Source organism: Tursiops truncatus, chromosome 2, assembly GCF_011762595.2.
Source record: "Tursiops truncatus isolate mTurTru1 chromosome 2, mTurTru1.mat.Y, whole genome shotgun sequence".
In the NCBI taxonomy this organism is placed as follows: Eukaryota; Metazoa; Chordata; class Mammalia; order Artiodactyla; family Delphinidae; genus Tursiops; species Tursiops truncatus.
Window position 1 is genome coordinate 27,559,022 of NC_047035.1, and position 24,726 is coordinate 27,583,747.

The 24,726-nt window shown below is 44.8% G+C and overlaps 1 long non-coding RNA gene and 1 pseudogene across 2 annotated transcripts in view; one reads left to right on the forward strand and one right to left on the reverse strand.

Annotated features, from left to right (window-relative positions):
- Positions 1-157, forward strand: part of LOC141277940 (uncharacterized) — a 47,793-nt gene extending 47,636 nt beyond the window's left edge. For both annotated transcript variants that reach the window (XR_012329897.1, XR_012329894.1), the window contains one exon: positions 125-157. This is a non-coding gene — a long non-coding RNA (uncharacterized lncRNA). The remainder of the gene's footprint in view (positions 1-124) is intronic.
- An 18,558-nt stretch (positions 158-18,715) lies between these two features.
- LOC109548127 (protein AMN1 homolog) lies at positions 18,716-19,768 on the reverse strand (annotated as a pseudogene).
- Between the last annotated feature and the right edge of the window lie 4,958 nt (positions 19,769-24,726).

Here is a 24,726-nt window from a genome sequence, read left to right on the forward strand (position 1 = left end):
GCTCTGAACCCCCTAAAACTTCCAGACACCAAGCCCTCATGGATATTTCTCACCCTCTCCCAGCTTCTTCTCTCTTAACTCTTTATTTTGGTGTAGATTGACTAGCATCTCTGACTTCTTCTAGACCTCCCCAGTCTGCCCACTGTTTGGCCTCTCCACCCACAGAAAAGGAGCATACAGAAGCTGACTCAGTAAGCAAGAAGCTGCTCCCGCTTGGAAGCCTGGACATAAGGGTCTGGAAGAGTGTGCATATCCATCTTTTTAGACAAACAGAACTGTGGTGCACTGATGGAAGAGATCAGGAATCCCTGGAGAGAGACCTCTGGGGAAAGGACTTTGCTAAAGGAGATGGGATGGTGGAGATGGAGAAATGCAAGTGGAGGGAGCTTCAAAGTGAAATTTTCGTTGTTTGACGGTTTTGTCTCTTGCCTGCCCTGTACAGTCACCAGGAATTGAGGCCAAGAACTCATTGAAAGAACAGGGTCTTCATGACTTAATATTCTGTCTACCTTTTCTCAATCCCCAACACACACCCCCCAATCTATGGCCCCACTGAACAATTCCATTGCCACTGAACAGGTTTCTTCAAGGCTGTGGTCTTCTGTCTTTCCATAATGCCCTTTCCACCCTTCCTGCTTCCCTCCCTACCTTGGCAGCCTAGAGCACTCAGATTCATTCTTCAACACTCAGCTCTAAGGTTACCTATCCTGGCACTTCCCTCTTCCTTCCCCCTCCCCCACCTTTGGTAGGCAGAATTCTGAGATAACCCCCAAGATTCCCACCCTGTGGCGTACATGCCTTGTATACCTTTGTATACCCTTCAGTGTGGGTAGGATCTATAAAGATGATGTAATATCACCTCCTTGATTACAACCAAAGGGATTTTGCAGATGTCATTAAGGTCCCTAATCAGTTGATTCTGAGTTAATCAAAATAGAGAATATCCTGGGTAGGTGACCTAATCAGGTGAGTCCTTCAAAAGAGGGATTGGGACCCTCCCTGAAATCAGAGAGATTCTCCTGCTGACCTTGAAGAAGTAAGCTGCCACGTTGTGAGAAAACCTGTGGAAGGAGCCATTTGACAAGGACTTAAGGGCAGCCTCTTGTTGCTGAGAATGGTCCTCAATGACAGCTACAAAGAAAACAGGGACTTCAATCACACAGGCACAGGAACTAAATTCTACCAACAAGCAAGTGTGCTTAGAAGAGGATGCAAGCTCCAGGAAGGAATGCAGCCCAAAAGACACCTTGATTACAGCCTGATGAGAGCCTGAGCAGAGAACCCAGCTAAGCCATGCCAGGACTACAGGTGCACAGAAACTGTGAGGTAATAAATATTTGTTGTTTTAAGCCACTAAGTTGGTGATAATTTGTTATGTGACGATAGAAAACTAATATCAGCCCCCACCCATGAACTAATTAATCGCCCTCCAGACTCCACAGCATATTATACTCGCCAGTATCATAACCCTCCTCATACCATATCATAACAATCCCCTGCACATCTGCCATCCCATTGTCATTGCAATCCTAGTCCCAGTACCTGTGCATGCACACACACCTGTATATGAGGGTGGGGTAGCATTTAGGCAAACCAACCTCATAGAACTGTCCCATGTTTCTTTGGTATAAAATACCTGCCTGACACCCAGTATCTGGAAGCCAATAGGTAGTGATAGTAGGAAGTAATACGTTTGTTGAATTCATGTCATGCAAAAACGAAGATCACTTTTATCTCCACTCACTGGCTATTTTAAGTAGAGGTAATCTTTTTTACCTCATTGTGGGCAGGGCTGGCTCAATTCTCCATGACATTTTGTATGTATATAAATAGATGCAATTATTAATGGAATGCATCCCATAATACCCCTAAAACAAGATATTGTTTTAGATCTCCCCTCCAGCTTTAGACTATAATGTTTCTCTTGAATGTTCTGGGAATATCAGATGCTCCATAACAGCGTCTTTAAAATCACATATAATAATGCTGACCCTTAGGGCACTGTGAGCTGCTAGAGAGCCTCTACTTACATATATCCAGGTCTCAACCCTTATTCAAACCTTGTCTCTCCCAGAGGCCTCTAGGACATCCCCCAGACACACCAGAGCATCTCTGCTGAACTGTTAGCCAACAACCTATATATATCATGCGGATGGTACCAGTTTCATTGTTGCTGTGTTTTCCCCTCAGAGACGATTATACCAGCCGGTCCATACGTTCTGACTTTTGGTTTAGAAAATGCAGTCACTGAAGCCACATATGACCAAAGAAACATGGGACAGTTCTATGAGGTTGGTTTGCCTAAATGCTACCCCACCCTCATATACATGTGTGTGTGCATGCACAGACCTAGACCTGCATGCACACATACCCCCTCTTTATTGGCTCCACCGGTACATAAAATACCTGTAGCAGGGCACAGAGCTTTTTATTTCTCTCTCTGTAAAAAGATTTATGGAGTAAAAGCTCCTGAATGGGACTCTGGGTACACCCAAGGCACACATTTCCTTTGCCGCCATTGTGCACCGCTGGTCAGCATTCCTTGGCCTTAGAAAAAAAGGAAGAGAGATTTCTCACGGATGAGGGAATCTAAGCCAGAGGCCTTGGGGGCAGGGACAGAAGAGGAAGTGAGGGTGACGGGTCAGGCACCTCTCTGTGCCTTTTATTCAGACATTCCTGATGCTTACTGGGTGTACACACCTTTCTCTGAGCCTGCTCCTTTGTGTGCAAAAGGATGTAATAATCATATTTACCTCATGGGGTTGTTTTAAGGATTATATGAAACAATGCATGTAAGGCACACAGCTCACATCTCGGCACATAGAAAGCCACCCAGTGCCCTTTAGCTATTATCATGATTTGATTGGTAATCAAGCTCAAAGGGCATCTTTCAGGGTCTAAAAAGTTGGGTGGAAGGCCTGCCCCCAGAGCCACTGGTTGCTCAGCAAGTCTCTGGAAGGTAAGTAGGTCTGACAGGCTCCTCACGACAGCCTGTTCCCCAGTCACCTCACCCTCAAACTGGGAGTGGCAAGGAAGGCATTTGTCAAGAAACCCAGGAGTGAGACAATAGGTGTGAATGATGAAACAGGAAGTCTGGTTTGGAAGCAAGCACCAGCAGTGAACCACTCATGTAGAACACCGACCTCAGGCCACTGATCGGGCGCTGAGCCATCATTCAGCTCAAGCTGCAACGGGAAGGTTTGTATCAGTGGCCCCAATAGGAAAGAACGTGGCCCTTCGGGTCACCAGAGGAATAGATTTAGTTGGAGATCAAGGGCTCATTTGAAACAGCACAGGCTTTGGCCTTCTGGGTTCAAATCTTAGATCACCCAGTTATTATGTGACCCTGGGCACATTATTCAACCTCTCTGAGCCTCAGCTTCCTTATCTTTGAAAGGGGTAGGGCTCTGGAAGGGTTAATTGAGATAACATACAAAGAGCCTAGCACAGAGCCTGCCCCATCCATAAATGTGCGCTCCCTCCCACTTCCCCTCCCAGGCATCTGCGACACCCCTCCACCCCTTCCTTGTTTCCTGGCTGAAGACAGCTGACCCCTACCTGCTAGCTGGGATGACGCTGGTTCTTGATTATTTGATATTGCCACACATTCGGCCTTATCACCGGTTATTGACTATAAGACTGTCGGCTCCACCTGGCTCCTTCCTGCCAGGTGGCTTCTCCTGACGCAACTGAATAGGAAAAATTCTAGAAAGTGATTTGAAACACTGTGAAAATAGGAATAGGGAAACCTATTTGAATTAACTTGGATTTGTATCTCACACCAGACCCTACAAAAAAATTCTGGGTGGGTTAGAATTAAATATGAAAATAAAAATATCAACAAAATCTAGAAGAAAATAGAACAGCATATTTATAACATCTAAAAGGGGGTAAGGTAGACTTAAAAAAGTGACAAGGACAAAAATGCTATATTTTGACACAAGAATAAAGGAAACTTTTGCGTAATAAAAGGGTGGCTCTATTTTGGGGAATCTCTCTTCTATCCTATTGATTTATGCCTCTATCCCTTCATCAATACCACACTGTCTTGATTACTACATCTATATATTAAGCTTTAGTATCAGGTAGGGGTGATTCCTCCCACTTAACACATTTCCTTAAAAAAGGTTGTTTTAGCCATTCTAGAACTCTTGCCTTTACATAAATTTTAGAATAAGTTTGTTTCTGTCTACAAAAAAGCATTGCTGGGATTTTGATAGGAATTACAGTAAACCCATAGATGAGTTTGGGGAGAATTGACGTCTTTATTGAGTCTTACAATCCACAAACACAACAGTCTCTACATTTATTTAGGTCTTCTTTGATTTCTTTCATCAGCATTTTGTATTTTTCAGCATACAGATTCTGTATATGTTTTGTTAAGCTTATACCTAATCATTTCATTTCTTTAGAGTGATTGTAAATGGTCTTATGTCTTTAATTTCAGTTTCCATATGTTTGTTGTTAGTATATAGAAATGCAATTGATGTTTATGGACGATAGCAAGTTTTGATTAACTATTGGCAGATGTTTGTCTCTGTGGGTGGGTGAAGATATATTTATTCTCTCAAAGTCCATTTAATAAGTGGAAATAAGAATCAGAGTAAATAATCATATTTATATGTATATTTTGTAGGCTGATTAGCAATAAGTGAAATTGAAATAAAAAATGACAAACATAAAAGCAGCAAAAAACAAATAACAGTTAAAACGACAAAGGCAGGTACATTGAGAAACAGGTACAATGTTGAAAGCTCTGTGCACATGGACAATGGTGAAGGGTTGGGCCAGGTTACCCAGGTTACCGGTGGCCTCAGGGTTGATGTGAAAAACTTTCTGCTTAATATTCCAAATGTATGGGAAGCAATTACTTTAAAAATACATATGTATCTGTGTGCCTATAACACACCCCCCTTGCCAAGCCTACTTCCTTAGGGTGCCGAGGCTCCGTCCTCCTTATGAATGCCCCGCCTGGTCCTCCCTCCACTATCTTTGTGGTTCCCAGCCTTCTCTTCAGGATTTTCTGTGGGTTCCTCTTCCTCAGTTCATCTCTTAAGTGCTGGGATTCCAGGGGTTCCCCCCTCAGCGTTCTTCTCTCATCCTCCTCCACATGCGCCTTGCGTGATCTCATCCAGTCCGTCTGCATTCAGCAGCCTACCTCCCCTGCAGTACTGCAGCAGTTGCCTGATAGGGCCCCCTGCCTTCAGTCTTCATTCTCCGTAATTGCCCCTAGAGAGATCTTTCTAAAATGTAAATCTCTTCTTAAAAATCCGTCAAGCCCTCTCTATCAGTCAGGGTCCAGCCAGGGAACTGATCTAACAGAGCCCATTTAAGATTTAAGATTAATTTCAGATCAATTGTTCACTAAGTCTAAAGTTGTCAACTGAAAAGACAGAGAGAAGGTCAAGGTATCACTGAGGCAGCAACTCTAGGGAGGAGTTGCCGCCCACCCCCAGGGCTGTGGGAACAAAGGGAAGAATATGGGATAATCAATTTCCATTATCGTAATGATAAGAAACAAACTAGTTTGATATGCAAAGCCCTCACCCTGTCTCCCTCTCGTCTCCCTGGTCTTCTCTCTAGACCCAGCACCAGCCTCCCCGTCCTCAGCCCAAGTCTGCAGGCATTCTGCTCTTAAAGCTCACGCTGTGCTGCCCCTCCTGCCTGAAACGCTGCTTTCCACACTTTTCCAGTAACTCATCCCTCTAGAAAGACTGAGAGAGGCTTCATGTGGTTCTGAGAGCCTTTCCTGACCACTGCCCCCACTTCAGGCAGAGTTCAGTGCCCCCCTTTCTTAAGGGTTCCTTTACAGACTGGTCAGGTCACTGTGTCACTATGTATTATCATTGTCCCTTTACCCATCTATGAACTCGGTGGGGCGGGACAGAGGCAATCCTTTTGTCCTTTTTGCATCTCCAGCTTTCAGTTTGATGACTGGCACATAGTACGTGCTCAATAAATTGTTGAGTGTTAAAGCTGGACCCACATTGCCTATCACATCCATAATCTCTCGCCTGCTTTCCCTGTCAAATCCATTCTTCCCAAGGGCAGCTCTGATCATATCCATCTGATAATCAAAAAACTCTTCCGCAGCTCCCCATTGTCTAAGGAATAAAGTCCAAACTCCTTTGCCTACCATGTCTGGCACTTGTCTCTGACCTTCCTGCCTAGGCTTATTGCCCTCTACACCCCTGCATGCACCGTGCCCCTCCCATGCCAGGCTACCCACTATTTCCTCAGGACCTTGAACTCTTTCCCTCTGGATCAGAGTTCACTCTGTTACCTTCACCAGGAATGCCTTTTGGGTCTACCTTTGCCTGTCGCAATTGTTCGCAGGCTTCAAAGCCTAGTTCATAGGTCGCCTACTTCAAGAAACCTTCCCGCATGCTCCTTCAGTGGTAGAGGAGAAAGTCCCAAATGTTCAATAGGACCCTCATATCCCTGTGGGTCTGTCCCTGCTCACTGGTCCAGCCTTCTTTCTTTCCACTTGCCTCTGTGTTCTGTCTGCTCTAGAATGCTGGCCTTCCCTGGTTCCTGGGATGAGCCACGCTCTCGCACACTGCTGAGCCATCGTGTAAACTGTTCCCTCTGCCTGAGAGGCTGTCCCTGCCCTCAATTTCCTGAACCCCAAGTGAGTGTTCCCCGTTACACACTCTCCCCGCATACTGTGTTTGTCCTTTTATGCAGCTCCTGTCCCCATGTCTGTAGGCTAGACTGTGTGCTGCATGAAAGCAGGCCCCAAGTGCCTCATTTATCATTATATCCCTGGCACTTAGCACGGGGCCTGGCACACACCAGATGCTTGGTCAATGTAATAAGTGTTCATCCACTGACAAACTCCCTCATGTATCCAATTCTCAGCAAAGTAGTTATTTGTGTACACTTCTCCCATCTTGATCATAGTTTCTTGAAAAAACCAAACCAAACCAAACCCTTCTTATTTTGGACATCTTCAAAGATAAACAAAAGTCAAGAGGATAATATAATAACCACCCTTTTCCCATCATGCTGCCTCAGCAGTCAACAACATTAGGCCAGCTTTGTTTCATTTGTTCTCCCTCTTTTCCCCACCCTAGATTATTTGAAGGTACATCTCAGACAAGCATCATAAATCAAACACTTCTTGAGGGTTGATGTGTCTTGTTCATCTTTACTTTTATTGTAATTTTTTTTTTTTTTTTTTTTTGGCTGTGTTGGGTCTTTGTTGCTATGTGCGGGGCACTACTCTTTGTGGCAGTGCGCGGACTTCTCATTGCGGAGGCTTGCCTTGTTGCAGAGCACGGGCTCCAGGTGCGCAGGCTTCAGTAGTTGCGGCGCATGGGCTCAGTAGTTGTGGCTCGCGGGCTCTAGAGTGCAGGATCAGTAGTTGTGGCGCACGGGCTTCGTTGCTCCGCGGCATGTGGGATCTTCCCAGACCAGGGCTCGAACCCATGTCCCCTGCATTGGCAGGTGGATTCTTAAGCACTGCGCCACGCCACCGGGGAAGTCCTTTGTTCATCTTTACTTTTCACATCGCCCTTAGCTAAACATCTGACCCCTAACAGATGATAAATGTTCATTTCATTAATTAATTAGAGGAAAATGTCATTCATTCGTTCACAAATTTATTGAACAAAGACTAATTGAGCAACCACTATATGTCAGGCACTGTTGGCACTGGGGATAGATTCTAATTGGGAGGACACAGGGAATGAATGAATGAATGAAATTTTTAAAGGACCCCAGAGCGGTAAGTACTATGCACATCATTAACACAGAATGATGTGACAGCAAATGATTAAATGGCTACTTAGAACAGGTGGTTGGGGAGAACCTCTCCAGAGGAAGTGACCTTTAAGCTGAGTCTTGCGTGACATTGAGGAACCAGTCACATGGGCAGCTGAGGGGAGAAAGAGTCCAGAGGTCCAGATGTGAACAGAAACAACCGTAGTGTCCCTGAAAAGGGAGCCGGCTAGGTTGCTGGAGGAACGGGGAGATGGGCAGCGTGGCAGGAGCAAGCAGGCTACATCCTGTCGGGCTTTATAAGCCAAGGCAAGGAGTTTGGACTTTGTTGAAGGCTTGTTGGGAGTCTATTAGAGGCTTTTAAGCAGGGTGATATGATCTGGTTAAAAGATAGTTTGGGCCGTGGTGTGGAGAATAAACCTGCAGGCAGCAGGGTTACTGCAATCGTTTAGGAGAGCATGGGGGTGTTTGGGGAGCAGTGAAGACGGAAGGATGTGGAAGACACGGGAGATGCTTTGGAGCCAGAGTCCACAGGCCTTGCTGAAAGCCTGGAGGTGGAGTTGAGGGCGTCAGGGACACTCCTGGGAGAAGAAAGGTCGCTCTTACTGAATGAGGGAGGCCGTGGCAGGGGAGAGGTGGTCAGGGAGTTCCAGGGGGTGAATAGCAGTGCGCTCATACGTGACAACAGGTGGAGTCAGCTTTGCTCACACAGTTTTGCTTTAGAGCCTGCAGCATCAGCCTCAGTTTCCTCTTCTGTCCTACGGGCATGATGGTACAATCCTGAGGGTTTGTTTTGAAGGGTAAATGAGAAAGTGTGTGAAGGGCCAGCAGTGTCTGGCACAGAGTCAAGGCACAGTGAATGAGAGTTCTATCTACTGCCTCACCAATGACACATCCAACCCACCAGCCAGTCTGTCTGAGGCTCCCTCCTGGGGAGTGGGTGTACATCCCTCCCTCCCCTGGGAGTGTCCCAATTCCCAGGGAGAACCCATTCACCCACTCATTTCTTGGGTAATTCCTGTACTTTTTGTGCTTCCGGTAGGAAGGGCTGGGGCAGACAGCAGGGAAATTGTCACCCCAGGGCTAAGGTTTTCTCCGGATGAGTGAGACCCAGAAGTCCTGGGGGACCTGGACTTCCCCCTAGAGGGGTAAGAATGAGAGAGAGGAGTAAGAGGGGGCGACTGTGGGCTCTGTTCCTCTGTCCTACGTTGGACCCAGCGTCGCAGGACCCCAGGCACTCACAGTTCTTTGCTCAGGGTCCCTCCCCACCCATCAATGACTCAGTGAGCACAAAGGGCCCCAGGAACTTGCCTCAACTTGTCTTTACTGGAAATACTTCTGGACCTCCCATAACCAGAACCTTTGAGTAGTGCCCAGGGCGTCCAAGAGTCGCTCCTCCCATCTCCTCCTCCCCCACAGAACACAAATGCTAATTTTTTTTTTAAGTTATATATGTATGTGTGTGTGGGAGTATATATACATAAATGCATATATGTCATATTTTATAAGTATGTATATGCATAGAAAGACTAAAAAGATATACATTAAAATATTAAAGATGAATTTTCTCTGGGTGGCTAAACTATGAGTGATTTTTATCTTTGTGCATTTTTGTATTTTCCACCATGCAGCGTTTTCCAACAAGGGCAAAATATTATAAAGAATCTCTAAAATATCTTTCACGATTCTAGTCTGTTCCTGAAACCATGGCCAAGGGGACTGTTTGTGCAGGAGTGACAGAGAACATTCATTCACTCACTCATTCGATGCATTCATTCTTTTGTTTGACAAATATTTGAGTGCATAATGGGTATGATTGCTGGACCCTATGATAATAGCAGACATATAAGATACAATTCCTGTCCTCAGGAGCTTTTAAAGTCAGATTTTAAAAACTTAAAGCACTTTGTGACCACCTAGAGGGGTGGGATAGGGAAGGTGAGAGGGAAACGCAAGAAAGAGGGCATATGGGGATATATGCATATGTATAGCTGATTCACTTTGTTATAAAGCAGAAACTAACACACCATTGTAAAGCAATTATACTCCAATAAAGATGTTAAAAAAAAAAAACCCTTAAAGCAGAATACTCCAAGGAAATGAGTGAGTAATGAGGAAAATAAAGGGTCCTGAGGAGGATGAGATGACTTGCCTCCCATCAGAGGCAATGCAAGAAATGGGGTTTGAACTGGGCCTTAAGGGGTGGGTCAGACTGGGATAAGGGGAGCAGGTGGTAGGATATTCCAGGCAAGGTGAATGGCATAAGCAAAGGCACAGAGGCAGCAAAGGATAAGGGATGTTTCAAAATTAGCAAATGAAGCACACAGTGTGTCTTGACCACCAACGGGTAACAAGTAAAGGCTTATTTTATACACTCAAAAGTTTTGCTCAGAGTAATCCTGTGAAGTAAATGGGGCAGTAGCAGCTCCCATCTCATAGGCAGGGAAACTGTAAGTCTGAGGAGATAATGGCTTCTATCCAAGGCCTCCAAGTAGCAGTGGAAGACACGGAAAGAGACATTTTTCAGATCTCCTGAAACCCTGGGTGCTCGCATCTGGGAAACAACCTGTGGGTAGAGATAGAGGGTTTCTCATCAAGAGAGAAACCAAGTCACTGGGCTTCCCTGGTGGCGCAGTGGTTGGGAGTCCGCCTGCCGATGCAGGGGACACGGGTTCGTGCTCCAGTCCGGGAAGATCCCACGTGCCACAGAGCGGCTGGGCCCGTGGGCCATGGCCGCTGGGCCTGCGCGTCCGGAGCCTGTGCTCCGCAACGGGAGAGGCCACAGCAGTGAGAGGCCCGCGTACCGCAAAAAAAAAAAAGAGAGAGAGAAACCAAGTCACTAAGAATACGGAGCAGCATTCGATTACTCATAAACAAGTGGCCAAATGAATCATCCTTCTCTGTGTATGTAGACTGTACATCATTGCTTGGGGATAGAGAAAGGTGTAGAATATATACACCATGCTGTCAACATTCATGTGGGTGGAGGAGGGTGCAGGAAAGAGAGAAGGAAGGTGGAAAAAAGAAGAAAGAAAATGAATTAAAAGTTTTACAAAAGGCAGGGACTTCCCTGGCGGTCCAGCGGGTAAGGCTCGGTGCTTATTCGATCCCTAGTCGGGGAATTAAGATCCCACATGCCACGTGGCACGGCCAAAAAATTTAAAAAAAAAAAAAAGTTTTACACAAGGCAGTTGGGAAAAGCATAAGAATGGACAAATACTTTTGTTTCAGGCATACTTTATAATGGCAAAAACGTGAACAACTAAAATGTTTAGGTATAGATTTTACTTAAAATAGTTATGGCATATTTGTACCATAGAAATGAATTTTTTAGTCTTTAAAAAATGAAAAAGAACATACATAATTATTAACATGAAATAGTGTTTAGAAGACATATTTTTCAGTGGGAAAAAATTAGGTAATAGTATGTATAATATGAGCCCAGCCCTTTATGTTAATTTGCTCATGGAAGGGGCTTCCCTGGTGACGTTGAGAATCCGCCTGCCAATGCAGGGGACACAGGTTCGAGCCCTGGTCCAGGAAGATCCCACATGCCACGGAGCAACTAAGGCCGTGCACCACAACTACTGAGCCTGCGCTCTAGAGCCCGCGAGCCACAACTACTGAAGCCCACGCACCACAACCCAGAGTAGCCCCCGCTCGCTGCAACTAGAGAAAGCCCACGCAGCAACAAAGACTCAAAGCAGCCAAAAATAGATAAATAAATTTATTTAAAAAAAAATTTGCTCATGGAAGTTACTTCAATAATGGCTGTCAATGGCTGTGGGATTTTTTTTTTTTTTAATAAAAATAGATTGGTTTTAGGATGGGGAAAATTAGCAAGAATTCTAATCGGTTTTTAAATTACTTTTTCTTATTTACTGGATTTAATTTCAGGCATTGTCCTTCCTTTATTTTCCTAGTTGATCAATGGTCCCCCTGGAGCGCTGTGACAAGGCTATTTCCTGAGATGCCCCACGTGAGGGGAGACTTGTCCTGCTGCCCATCCTGGGACTTATTCACAACAGATCCTTAGTCCCAAAATAAACAGCCAGTGTGTTTCCTCTTCCTAAAGGGGAAGCAGAAGCTCCTGGTGAGCAGAGGGACGCGTGAGCCCTGTCTAGACCATCATCCAAGGGGAATTCTGTCCACACAGTTCCCCCTGGAAATCCCCGAGGCCCAGAGCAGCTCCACTGACTCAGGCCACCCATTCTGATGGCATCTCAGAGCCCAGCCCTTCTCCAGCACCCCACTCCATCCCATCCCCCTAAGGAAAGGCAAATTATTCTAGAGGCACTTGGAGTGTGGTGATCTTACAAAGGAGAATTTGCTCAGATAATGAGTCCAGTTAGAGCCTCCTAGATTGATAGGCCTGTCAAGTCTAGCCTTGAACCTTGCCTGCAGAAAATCCACTCCTCCCAGCTCTGGGAACCCAGCTGGCTGGGACCTGGCCGGAAGGGAAAGAGAGTTGCAGGGCTGCAGGCTAACAGGCCCTGCTTTCATTTCTGAGTAAAAGAATCAAGGAAAGGGATCCTCAACCATGGGCAGCTTGCCCCCAGGAGATATTGGCAATGTCTGGTGACAATTTTGGTTGTCACAACTGGAAGGTGCGTGTGTGTGTGTGTTGCTGACATGTGGAGGGTAGAGGCCTGGGATGTTGCTGAGAATCTCAGAATGTATAGAATAGCACCCTCCCCCATCAGAGAATTATCCAGCCCCAAATGTCAATAGTGCCAACCTTGGGAAATTTGAGTCTGAGGGTTGTTATCTGAGTTATAGATGCAAAGAAAAAGGACTCTGGGGAATCCCCGGACTTGGGGCAAACACAGACCCACTGGGAGAAGGATTTTCCTAAAGATAAGAGCAATGTTTCCAAGCTGTTGGCCCCCTTCAAAATATGGTATAGCTCTATTTCAAAAGTATGTTTTAAATAAATGATTGTCTTGAATGGATAAAGAAGATGTTGTACATATATAGAACAGCATACTACTCAGCCATAAAAAAGAATGAAATAATGCCATTTGCAGCAACATGGATGAACCTAGAGATAATCATACTCAGTGAAGTAAGTCAGGAGGAGAAAGACAAATACCATATGATATCACTTATATGTGAAACCTAAAAATATAACACAAATGAGCTTATCTACAAAACAGAAACAGACTCACAGACATAAAGAACAGACTTGCGGTTGCCAAGGGGAGAAGAGGTGGGGGAGGGATAAATTGGGAGCTTGGGGTTAGTAGATGCAAACTATTGTATACAGAATGGATAAACAACAAGGTCCTACTATATAACACAGGGAACTATATTCAATACCCTGTGATAAACCAGAATGGAAAAGAATATTAAAAAAAGAATATATATATATATGCATATGTATGTATAACAGAATCACTTTACTGTACAGCAGAAATTAACACATTATTGTAAATCAACTATATTTCAATAAAAAAGATTATCAGGGCTTCCCTGGTGGCGCAGTGGTTGAGAGTCCGCCTGCCGATGCAGGGGACACGGGTTCGTGCCCCGGTCCGGGAAGATCCCACATGCTACGGAGCGGCTGGGCCCGTGAGCCATGGCTGCTGAGCCTGCGCGTCTGGAGCCTGTGCTCCACAACGGGAGAGGCCACAGCAGTGAGAGGCCCACGTACCACCAAAAAAAAAAAAGATTATCAGAAAACATGAAATTATAACAAAAAATAAATTATTACCTTATAAATATTTTTTTTTTTTTAAGAAGAAAAAAGAATGTGGGAAAGAGCAGAGGACGAAGGAGAAAGACCTAGATTCTGGCCACTAGCTTCCTCTGGTTCTGAGCATTTGGTAATTAAAGGCAGACTTCTTTGTCAGGAACCCAGCAAGTAAAGCAAAGGAATAGAATCTATATGTGTCATGTTAACATTTATCATTGTCTGGAACCTTGGAAATATCTTTGAATGCCCCTGAAAAATATATCAACATAATACAAAGTGAACTAGAAATTTAATAACACTTGAGTTAGCTCAATTAATAGGTGGTCAAATGTCTGTCGTTGAAGTTGCCTCAGCGAAGATTTGACTTTACTATGTCTGCAGGGACCACATCTGCCAGATCTTTGCTTGGCTTCTCCCTGGAAATCTTGGGTACTTCCTTAGATATCTTGAGCCTCTGGTAGGATGCTATGACATGTCCTCCTCCTTGGACTCCTTTCCCAAGATCTGATTTGGTTTACCAAGCATTTACTGAGTCCCTCCAACGTGCCTGGCCGTATAGTATCTGCTGTGGATACATAATACAGTGCATGCATGCTAATTTGGGATTAGCATCTTTAGGATTTGAGACTGAAGGCTTGAAAAGAAGTTTTGACACCTTTTGACTGTCCCTTAAAAAAACAATAAAAAACAAAAAACCAACTACATCAGTGCTGCACTCTCCTGCTGCTGCTGCTGCTGCTTTTTTTTTTTTTAATTGTTAAAAACAATTTATTGTGGACAGTTTCAGACATATACAGCACATGAAAATAACAATGTACCCATCACCCAGCAAAGGACAAGGACGCTGTTGCTTCTAATAGAAGAGGATACTAGGTGAGTGAGTGCAAGCTGGATGGGGCTGGAAGATGATCAAGGACGTCCCAATGGAAACTGTTCGTGAAATTGTTGGAGCTGGAGGGTTGGATCTCAAGTAGGACTATGAGCTCAAGATCTATATGTGGAAATCTTCCACGTAAAGATGAGTCCACTGAGACTCATGGGCAGAAAATAGAACAGAAGCCTAAGGGCTAGACCTTGAGGTGCAATTCATAGTTGAGGGGGAAGGGGAGGAAGTGAAGGCAGCAAAGAAGTTGAGTAAGAGCAATTAGAGAAATAGGAAGAAAACCAGGAGAGTGCAGCACTGTTGTAGTTGGTTTTTTGTTTTTTATTATTTTTTTAAGGGACAGTCAAAAGTTGTCAAGACTTCACAGCATGAACCCTGAGAAAAGGACCTTGGGGTGTAGGGTGACCAGCTGTCCTAGTTCGCCCAAATCTGTCCCAGTTTTAGTACTGAAAGTTCTACATCCCAGGAAACATCTCAGTCCTGGGCAAATATGACAGTTGGGATGTGCAAAGCTTTAAGCTAGATACTAAGTTGGGGCATCAAAAATGAAGAGTTCAGCAGTCAGTCATGTAGACACATACCCCCTAAGAGACCATATCTTAAAAAAATCAGATTCTGTATTTGCCACATCCTCTGAGCATCCTCTAAAAACCCTGGCTTGGACACAGGCCAAGGTTAATAAACTGAACTAGTTGGATCCAGTCTTTGAAAACCTTTGATCACTTTTTGAGTTTTTTGGCCTGGAAGCATTTCCTATCATAAAATTTCGTTAGCCAAACACTTATTTGGCTCCCGTACTGTTTCTCTAAATTGCCTTCACTCAGGTAATTGCTCTTACTGGAAACACAGCTGTCCAGATAGAGTAGATGGCCTTTCAGAAAAGAAAGCAAACTTAAAAACTGATATACCAAAACAAACAAACAAACAACAAAAGAAAACCTGGTGTGCCTGAGAGAAAGATGAAAGAAAATTAGCTCACTCCATCAAATCTATAGGTCGAATTTTGAGAAAACTGCAACAGATTTGGGGAACTACAAGGTACTTCTCTGGCAGAAGCCCATAGCTTTCCAGAAGCCCATAGCTTTTCTGAAGACCAAACATATTGTGGTTTTGTGAGTGGCTGTCTCAAAGCTCTTCTTCTAGTAGTATCTTGTGGTGTTTGGAAACCAGGGGAAACTATGAATGATTTTCATGTTTTCTGGTTTTGTTTTTTACATGTTTTTGTTTCTGCCCATTTCCTTTAAGCCGGAGGCCCAAAGCTGGCAGCCTGTGAGCCAGTTCAGACTGTGAATGTGTTTTCTTTGGCCTACAGGCTGTTTTTCAAATTTTTGAATTAGTTGCCGGCATTTAAAAATCAGGAGATTTCACTCCCCCCTGCCCCACCAAAAAGAAAAAAAAAATCCGGATTTCCTGCTTTTCTTGAAAAATTGGAGGATCTGAAGACACTGGGTTGTACGTCCGCATTGCAATGATGTGCAGGAGCTGAGCAACAGCTGCCCCCTTTGGACAGGGTGTGTGCTCATCCTTTGGCCCCATCCCCACCTGGCCTGCTACCTCCCCTTCCTTTACCTACCAGGCCCATCCCAAGACTCCACAGAGAATGAGGCTTCCAAAATAGCTCTGTCATTAGTTCTAAACCATTTACCTTGAGGTGCTTCCTGTTCTACATCCCGACATGTTCCCAGGACTTGAAGGTTCTGATGTGATGACTGACTTCCTGTTTGCGGATTCTACTCATCCCTCTGGTTTGACACCTGGCACCATTCCCTCAGGCTACCTGTGCTTCCTGTCCACCCTGCCCCTGGCCCTCTACACCAGGAAGACCCACCCATGTTCCACGCTGCTGGCAGCCACAAAAACCAAGCCAGAGGCATCCCGCTTGGTTGGCTCTCACCTCGTATCTGTCCCTGCTCCAATTCCCCACTCACTACTTCTTTCAGGGCCAACCTGGTGGCTGACCATCCGACTTTGTCTTCTGTTTCCATCCTTGAAATCATCCCTTGGACTTGACCATAGAATTCAGCTCTTGTTTCAGCTCTGGGCCTCTCTCTCTTACGCTTTGCTTGTGACTCTTTGTACTTACAAAATCTTCAACTAAACCCAGTGCCAGCTCTTGGAAATGTATTAGAGTGGTGCTAGCTGCTGCATCAAACAAATCCCCAACGTTTCAGTGGTTTACACCATAAAAGTTTATTTCTCACTCACATAACAGTCAAAGGGGAGTTTTCCTGGCCTTAAGGCAGGACCAAGCCTCATTCCAACTGTGGCTCTGCTATCCTTGAAGGTCTCAGAACCCTCTTTATCCAGCTAATGAGCAACAAAAAGGAGAGAATGGTGAGGAACCCCTGCTTCTTCACTGCCTTCCAGCCTGGAATTGACACATGTCACTTCCACTCACATTCCCTTGGTGAGAGCTTACCATGCGTTCCCACCTAAACGTAGGAGGAGATGGGAAGTATAGTCTGGGTGTGAGGTGCCAATCCCCCAGTGACAGTGTCTGCAAGGGAAGGGAGAGCCTGAGTTTGAGGAGGGCAACTGGCCTTCTCTGCCACGGCACTCTGTCCAAGCAGAGGCCCACAGAGCTGTCTCCCTGGCTGAGCTGGTACTAGTCCCCATTAAGTGTGGGAAGGAAATTGCACATTTTTCTCCAGGATTATAGAACTCTCCATGGCAACTGACAAAAACCCAAATCAGCCTAAGGAGAAAGGGCATTTGTTGACTCTCATAACTGGGAAGTTAAGGGAATGAGGTGGCCTAAAGCGCAGTTGGAACCAGACCCTTAACCGTGGATATTAGGTTTCTTTTTCTCTTTGCATTTCTGTATCTTGACTGAGGCCCCTCTATCCTTCTGTAGATTTTCTCCATGTGACAGGGAAGGAAGCTGACACCTGCCCTTGCATCACCTCCTCCCAATTCCATGCTCTAAAAGGCAAAGGCCACTTCTCCAGCTTCAAGCTGTAAAAACCACAGTGAAGTCTCTGATTGGACTGGCAGGGGCCACAGGCCTACCAGGGAGACAGACAAGTTGTGAGTTCCTTTCCTAGCACATTGGAGTGGGAGCAGAGCAGCTTAGTTAGGGAAGCAGGTACTGCAGGACAGACAAAGCAATGCATACATAAACCTTTGACAGCACAGCATCTGACCATACCTCTGTGGCCAGCTCAGGCCCTGGGCCTCAGTGCAGATCCCAGGGAGCAGCCCCTTGAGACCAGAGCACACTCATTCTACACTGTTCTAGTTAAAGCCATAGTTTCCATAAGAGTTAATAGGATCTTCTTGACTTTCCATGAATTCGCCAGAGTTGGAAAAAGGCCTGATGATGTTTCTTTACAAGACCTGAAGGCCTTGCAAGTTTCATCAAGTTCCATCAAAGGGATATATTTACATAATGAAATATCATTGGAAAACTTGTGTTTTTCAGGCAAGAATTCACTTCAAGTGCTGAAGCATCTCCTTTATTCATCCATCCAATAAATCATTATTTGCCCAGTTAAGAGTCATGTGCTGGACATGCAATGATGGATCAGTTCAAGTCTATGGCCTCACCAGGCTTAGAATCTCTGGTATATAAGCAAACACAGTTGAGGCAAAATGTGATACCATGATCAAGTCTTTAAGGTAATAGTGTTACACAAACAAACAAAGATACCCTGAATCCTGAGAATCAAGAGCTTCTCAGGAATGGAAGAAACTCCTGATATGCTGAATAAATGAAGGTAGGAATCAGGAGCAAATAGCAGTCAGAATATCTTGGAGTCATGACGTACGGCAAAGCAATTTGGAGTGCAGGTATCACTGGTATGCTACCTTGCAGGTGTGCCGTTGGGACCAGCCATCCTCTAACTCTTTCTTTGATTGCCACTGAGTTTTAGTTGGAGATTTTTTCCCATGAACACACATTTCCAATTTTTTATTGTTAAGTCAATGACAATTGTTTTACATTTTCAGAAACTTATAATACCATTATGCAAAGTAAAGAAAACCAATACAGTCTAGCTCTTGATTCTTTTAATAAACTTTTTATTTTTGACTAATTTTTTTTTCTTTTTTTTTCTTTTAGAAATACATTTACTTAGAATTCTCCTAATGTTTATCCATATTGGTAAATTTCTCTTACAGCAGTTCAAATATCTAGGTAGGAGAAGGACATTTCCAGGGAAAACAGGGAATTTAAAACTTTGTTATTTAAGAAACAAACACATTATCTTCCCCAGATACATCAGAGGGCATGCTAGGATTGCCATTTCAAGAACAACCACTCCTCAAACAAACTTAGAAATAATAGCACTATGAAAATGTTTAAGAGTCTGGTTAACTTCAAAGCATAAATCATATTATTGGAAAGCCAATCTCTACATCATTGTTTCCTGGGAAAGTAGTATGAAGATCATAGCTTTGATAAGCTTCAATAAGCATCAATATACAGTCCACATCACTTGCTTTAGTTTGTTTGGACCTACTAATTGCTCCAAGACTTCTCCTGAATGGTCTGTTATCAGGGGGCATCCATGGAAGAGTAATATACATATCTGAGGACAGCAAGTAAGGACAGCTTCTACAGCCTTATCAGTCACATTCACACAATACCCCATATGAGTTTCCTCTAGTTTCTTGGCACAAGGTCCACTAACAAGCACAACCACACCACTGTGAGATACCTGAGTAGCTGAAAAATCAACTCTGCAAAAATGGGCAGCTTTCTCCTAATGTCTGCAAGTACACATCAGTAATATCTAAGCAGCCACCTAAGTCAATGATCTTTTTTTTTTTTTAATTTCGTTTACTTATTTTTGGCTGCGTTGGGTCTTCGTTGCTCTGTGCAGGCTTTCTCTAGTTGCTGAGAGCGGGGGCTACTCTTCATTGCGGTGCGCGGGCTTCTCATTGCAGTGGCGTCTCTTGTTGCGGAGCATGGGTTCAGACATGCAGGCTTCAGTAGTTGCAGCACGCGGGCTCAGTAGTTGCTGCGCACGGGCTTGGTTGCTCTGCACCATGTGGGATCTCCCCGGACCAGGGCTCGAACCCGTGTCCCCTGTATTGGCAGGCAGATTCTTAACCGCTGCGCCACGAGGGGAAGTCCCTAACTTTAGCAGCCGGCAATTGAGTGCAAGAGCAAGGACTCCTTCATCAGTGAGATTGAAGCATCTTTTCAAAGAAGCTTCGTGCAGGTAAGAACAAGGTGAAGCCACAGCTTTTATTCCTTTTGAAGTTATGGAAATTCTGTTTTCTTTTGAGGAATTTAAGTTTAATTTCTTCAGTTTTCTGCAGTTACATAGGTGCAGGAGAGCAGTATCTGAAATATCACAGCTTTGTAGATCTAGAGTTTGGACTCAGGATGTAAAATCTCACTGATATTTGAATCTGTCATCTGCCCCTGCACGCTCATTATTTTGAACAGTCTATCTTTTATGTTGGGTGGCAAAGGCTTAATGTCTGTGATATATCTAGAAACATTCTTCATGAAGCACCAAAGGCATCCACTGTGGGCTGGGCATCACGGCCGCCCTCAGGAGCCTCTTCCGCAGTCCCGGCCGCCAAAATCCAGCCAGAGACCGTCTGTCAACACCTGCCCCGCGCGAGACGTTATTTTTGACTAATTTTTGATTTACAGGAAAGTTGCATAGATAATACAGAGAGTTTCTATATATCCCTTGCCCAGTTTCTCCTAACAGTACATTTGTCAGAACTAAGAAACTAACATTGGTACATTACTATTAACTAAACTCCCTACTTTATTCTGATTTCACCAGTTTTTCTGCTAATATCTCGCTTCTGTTCCAGGATCCAATCCAGAATACCACATTGCATTTTGTAGCTCTTGTTTTTTAAGGATCATTATTTGTTAGGCATGGGTCAACTCTTCCTCTTTTCTTCCTTGCTGCCAATGCTTCAGACATTTCATGGTTCATTAGCACCTGAGGCAGAGTGTGAATAAGGGAAGGAAACAATTTTGAAATGCAAATCAGCCAAATGTTGTTATTTATTGGTCTGTGGCAGTTAGCTCAGTTGTTAATAAGGCCAAGGTTATTGGCTCCATCTCTGTCAATGAGTCAGCCGGCTTAGCAGTGACAGGGAAAATTTTGTCCTGTGGCCATTATTTGCACCCTAAACCTTGTTCAGCTTCTCTCAAATGCAAACTTTTTGCCGCAATGGGGTAATGATGGGAGTCTCTACCCTATTACCTTGCTACTCAAAGTGTGGTTCACGGACCAGCAGCATCAGCGTCACTTGGAGTTTGTTAGAAATACAGCATCTCAGGCCCCACCCAGATATAAGAATCAGAATCTGCACTGTAACAGGATTCCCAGGTGATGAAGAAGCATGGCTATTCTGCAAATGTTTATTGAGAACCTATCCTATAAATGTGCTGGAGTCACAAAAGAAAAAGGGAAGCATATCTCACCATCATAGAACATACAACCACCTAGCAGGGATTTAAGACAAGCCAAATGACAATTACAATGTCATATTTAAGCTGAGAGCTGAAAAATAAGAAGATTTAGCCAGTTGAAAGAGGGAGGAAGGTACAGGGGGTTAGGGCAGAGGAAAATCAGGTTAGGGGTGGAGGAACTCAGGGGCAAGGGAGACCATGGTGTTTCCTGGGAACTGCACATAGCGCAACATGGCTGGAGCACCAAATGCCAACACTGGGAATGTATGATGGGGAAGATCCAGAGATTTCCTTCTCTCTGTATTCACCAGCATCATCAACAATATTATTGAGCACCAACTATGTGCTAGGCACTGTGCTAGGTGTTGGGCATATAGGTAATAAATATCATGGTCTCATTAGATATGGGACTCTAGTCCAAGTCAGTTAAATGTTGCAATTACCTAAACAACTGGAGGGAAAAGGTGCACAGTACACCAGAGGCCTTGCAGGTACAGCTCAAGGATCCCCCAGATGGAACAGTCCAAGGGAGGCTAGACCTGCGTTCACATAGGGTCAGTAGAGTGTGACAAATATGGAGTGGGTAAGAAAAGGGGTCCCAACTAAATCATCCTGTAATAAAAGGATGCCTGAGTCCCATAGGGCCAGAAGGTGACGCCGAGGTCAACATTAGGCAAGGGACAGGAAGTGTGTTCATTTTTTACCGCTGCATAACAAATCACCACAAACTTAGTGGCTCCAAATGAAACCCGTGTATTAGCTGACAGTTCTGTAGGTCAGAAGCCCAGCAGGCTTGGTTGGGCTCTCTGCTTAGGTCCTCGCAAGGCTGAGGTTAAGGTATCAACCAAGCTGGGCTCTTATCTGGAGGCCCTGGGGAGGAACCCACTTCCAAATTCATCCAGGTATTGGCAAAATCCAGTTCCTTGTGGCTGTGGAACTGAGGTTCCAGTTTCCCTGCTGGCTGCCAGCCAGGGTCGACCACTCTCTGCTCCTAGACACCACCCAAGTGGCCTCTTATATCTTCAACGCCATCAACAGTGTATCAAATCTCCCTCATGCCCTGAATTTCCAACATCCTCTTCTGCTGCCAGCCAAGAAAACTCTCTGCTCCTAAGAGACCATGTGATTAGATCAGGCCCACCTGGAGAATCTCCCTGTCTTAAGGTCAACTGTGCCATATAACATGCCATAATCACAGGAGTCATGTCTCATCATAGGCAGAGATTAGGCTGTCTGTGTGGGGTGGAGGTGGGGTCAGGGGCCATTTTAGAAATTCTGACTACTGCAGGAGCTAGGAATCAGATGGAATGCATCCAGTTAGGAGCTAGGAATCAGATGGAGTTTTGGAATCCTAACTGGCAGGTCTAGGTTCCACATGAGGCCTATGGTGAGGGTGGAAGTGGAGTCTGCCTTCTGATGAGCTCCCGGGAGGTGTGCCCTTGCACCATTCTGATTGCACACAGTCAGCGGTTGCACGCACATAAACCCCATGGTTTATCTGATCTCTTGAAGGATTCTGGTTGTCATGGTTACTTCTGGGGCCAAGCTCCCCCTTCCCCTGAACTAAGTCAGTCTGTGAATCTTCTTGCCATCCCTGTGAAGGGTCTCTGTTCTGTTCCATGACAGCCCAGATCTGGAGCTCAGTCCCACTTCAGTCTTGGCCCAAAAAGACACTCACTGTGGCCTTGGTGGGAGCAGCAGACCTTACCAAGGTTTGAGACATGCACCCTATCATCCCCCCAAGAGCACTAAGCATTTCTTTCCTTAGAGGCCCTTCATGATGACTGGCTCTCTCTCCTCTCTCCAGCTTCCCATCCTGCACTACTTTACCTCTTCCTGCCTCTCAGAAGCCAACCCCATGTCTCCCTTTATCATATGCAGAACAATTCCATTTTCAACAGCTCCAGGTTTTCTTTTGCACAGCTGATGATTTGGCTAAAGCTTTGATGTCACCACTTGTAAGGATCTACCAGATTCAGTCCTTAAGTCAAGACCACCCTCCTCCCAAGTCTTTCTCTTTCCAGGGCAGTGAAGGGGGAGGTGATTTCACATGCTGTGGGTGGATTTGCCAAGTATAGGGAGAGCACAGGGTTGCAGCACTTCCCCTAGTGGGTTACAGGGAGCGGAAGACTGGAAAGGGAGCCTAGGAGGGTGGAAATCAGGTCCCAACTGAGGGGAATCGTTTTTACTAAAGAAGGAGCAGAGAGTGAGAGAGCAAAGCCTGTTTTAGAAAGCGAGGAAGCACAGAACTGGACCTTGAAGGAAGATTAAGATTCAGGTAAGTAGAGAAGAAGAAGAAACTGCTTTCCAAGCAGAGCCCTATCGACAGGAAAGGCAGGGAGGAGGACGGTTTGGGGCTTGTTGTCAATTACCAGACCTTTTCGACTAGAGTAGTGTCCTGTCACAGAACATGCTGGGTGTCAAGGCCAACTGATAAAAGGCATAGAACAGGAGGCAATTACGGGACTTCCCTTCCACAGGCGGTGAGTAGCCATTGAGGTTTTCGGCATGGCATGTCAGTTTGTGCTACCAAGGTCACTTTTTATTGACTTAGCCAGTACGTTTGCAAATGTATACTTTCAGATTACACAAACCCCGCCTTTACACACACACACACACACACACACACACACACACACACGCACACACCCCTCCAATTCACAAAAGAGCAACTGTTTGTTAACAACCTGCATTGATCTTGGTTTTTTTCCTTGGGCTTAGTGATTCCTTAGTTCACTGGGAATCAGCAGCAGAGCTGCCACTGACAGGTAATGTATTAGGTGAGATTAATTGGCTTTCAGCATCCAGTTTCACTTTTTACTGAGTCTTCTTAAAAGTGAGAGAGCTATAAACTTTGTTTCTCCGAATCCCTCGTGGCTAGGGTTCTGGTTGATGCACATTAGGCTCCATCCATTAGATGCACTCATGAGAGATGTAAATGGCAGAAGAGAGGAAGGGGGCACCTTTCTGATGCTTTGGCTATGTCTGCTGAAGAGCAATGTCAAAGCCATGTAGACATCTACAGCAGCATCAGTCCAGTGTTCAATTTCCAGATCCATGAGTGTCAAGTGGAACTTGGGGCAGAGGTGGCAGAGATGGTACCTGATCCCTGGATTACAGCCATGATGGTATCTTAAATCGAGCAGTCTCATTAGTAGTCTTCTGGTTACGGAGGAGTCATGGTTCCCCCAGCAGGTCAGTTCTGCAGTGCTCTGGTTTTCATTCCAAGAGGGAGCTCAGTCCTCCAACCCTTCAGAAAATTATAAAATTATTAATTTTCTTCTGGTTTAAAATTCCTTGAGTGGCTTCTGTTTCTTGCTCTGAACCTTAACTTCTGCAGCAAGAGGATATAAAAGCATAGTTTTTCACTAAATAGACTCAAAAAATATTCTTAGGGTTGACGTCCAAACTGTGTTGAATTGAGGGGTCTGGAACGACATGTCTCTTAGCATATGGGCTTTTCTAGGATAACGTTCCCAAGGTGTGATGCATATACCTCTAATGATACGTAGACCTCCCTCTATGGGAGGATTTTAGATAGTACATGAGTGAACTTTACACAGTTTTAATGGATGCATATTTATTTTTAAATATTCTAGAAGAAAATGGACAGGTAGCATATCAAATCTGATTTCATGAATCACTGACTTCATGAATATCTTGCTTATCGGAAGGTGAGAGTGGATTGTGAGCACTCCAGCAAAATATATTAATTAATTTAATGAAAAACAGGAAGGAAAAATAGATAGATGGCATACAGATTTGGCAAAAACCACGGAGATGGTATTCAAGCGACTGAGGTTTGGAAAACCCTTTCCTAGTAGCTCATTCTTGAGTCCCCTCACCGTATGAATGAGGGTAAGTAACTTGAGACCATAAATCCTGTGCTCCAACCTATACCAGGCCCCATCCCAAAGATCACCATTCTCTTTCACTCCAGATATGATGGAAAGTCTATATTCCTCTGGAACGTCACAGAGAGAACACCCAGAACCTTAGGGTTATCACACGTCAAGGCTGGATCAGCCCATCAGTGGA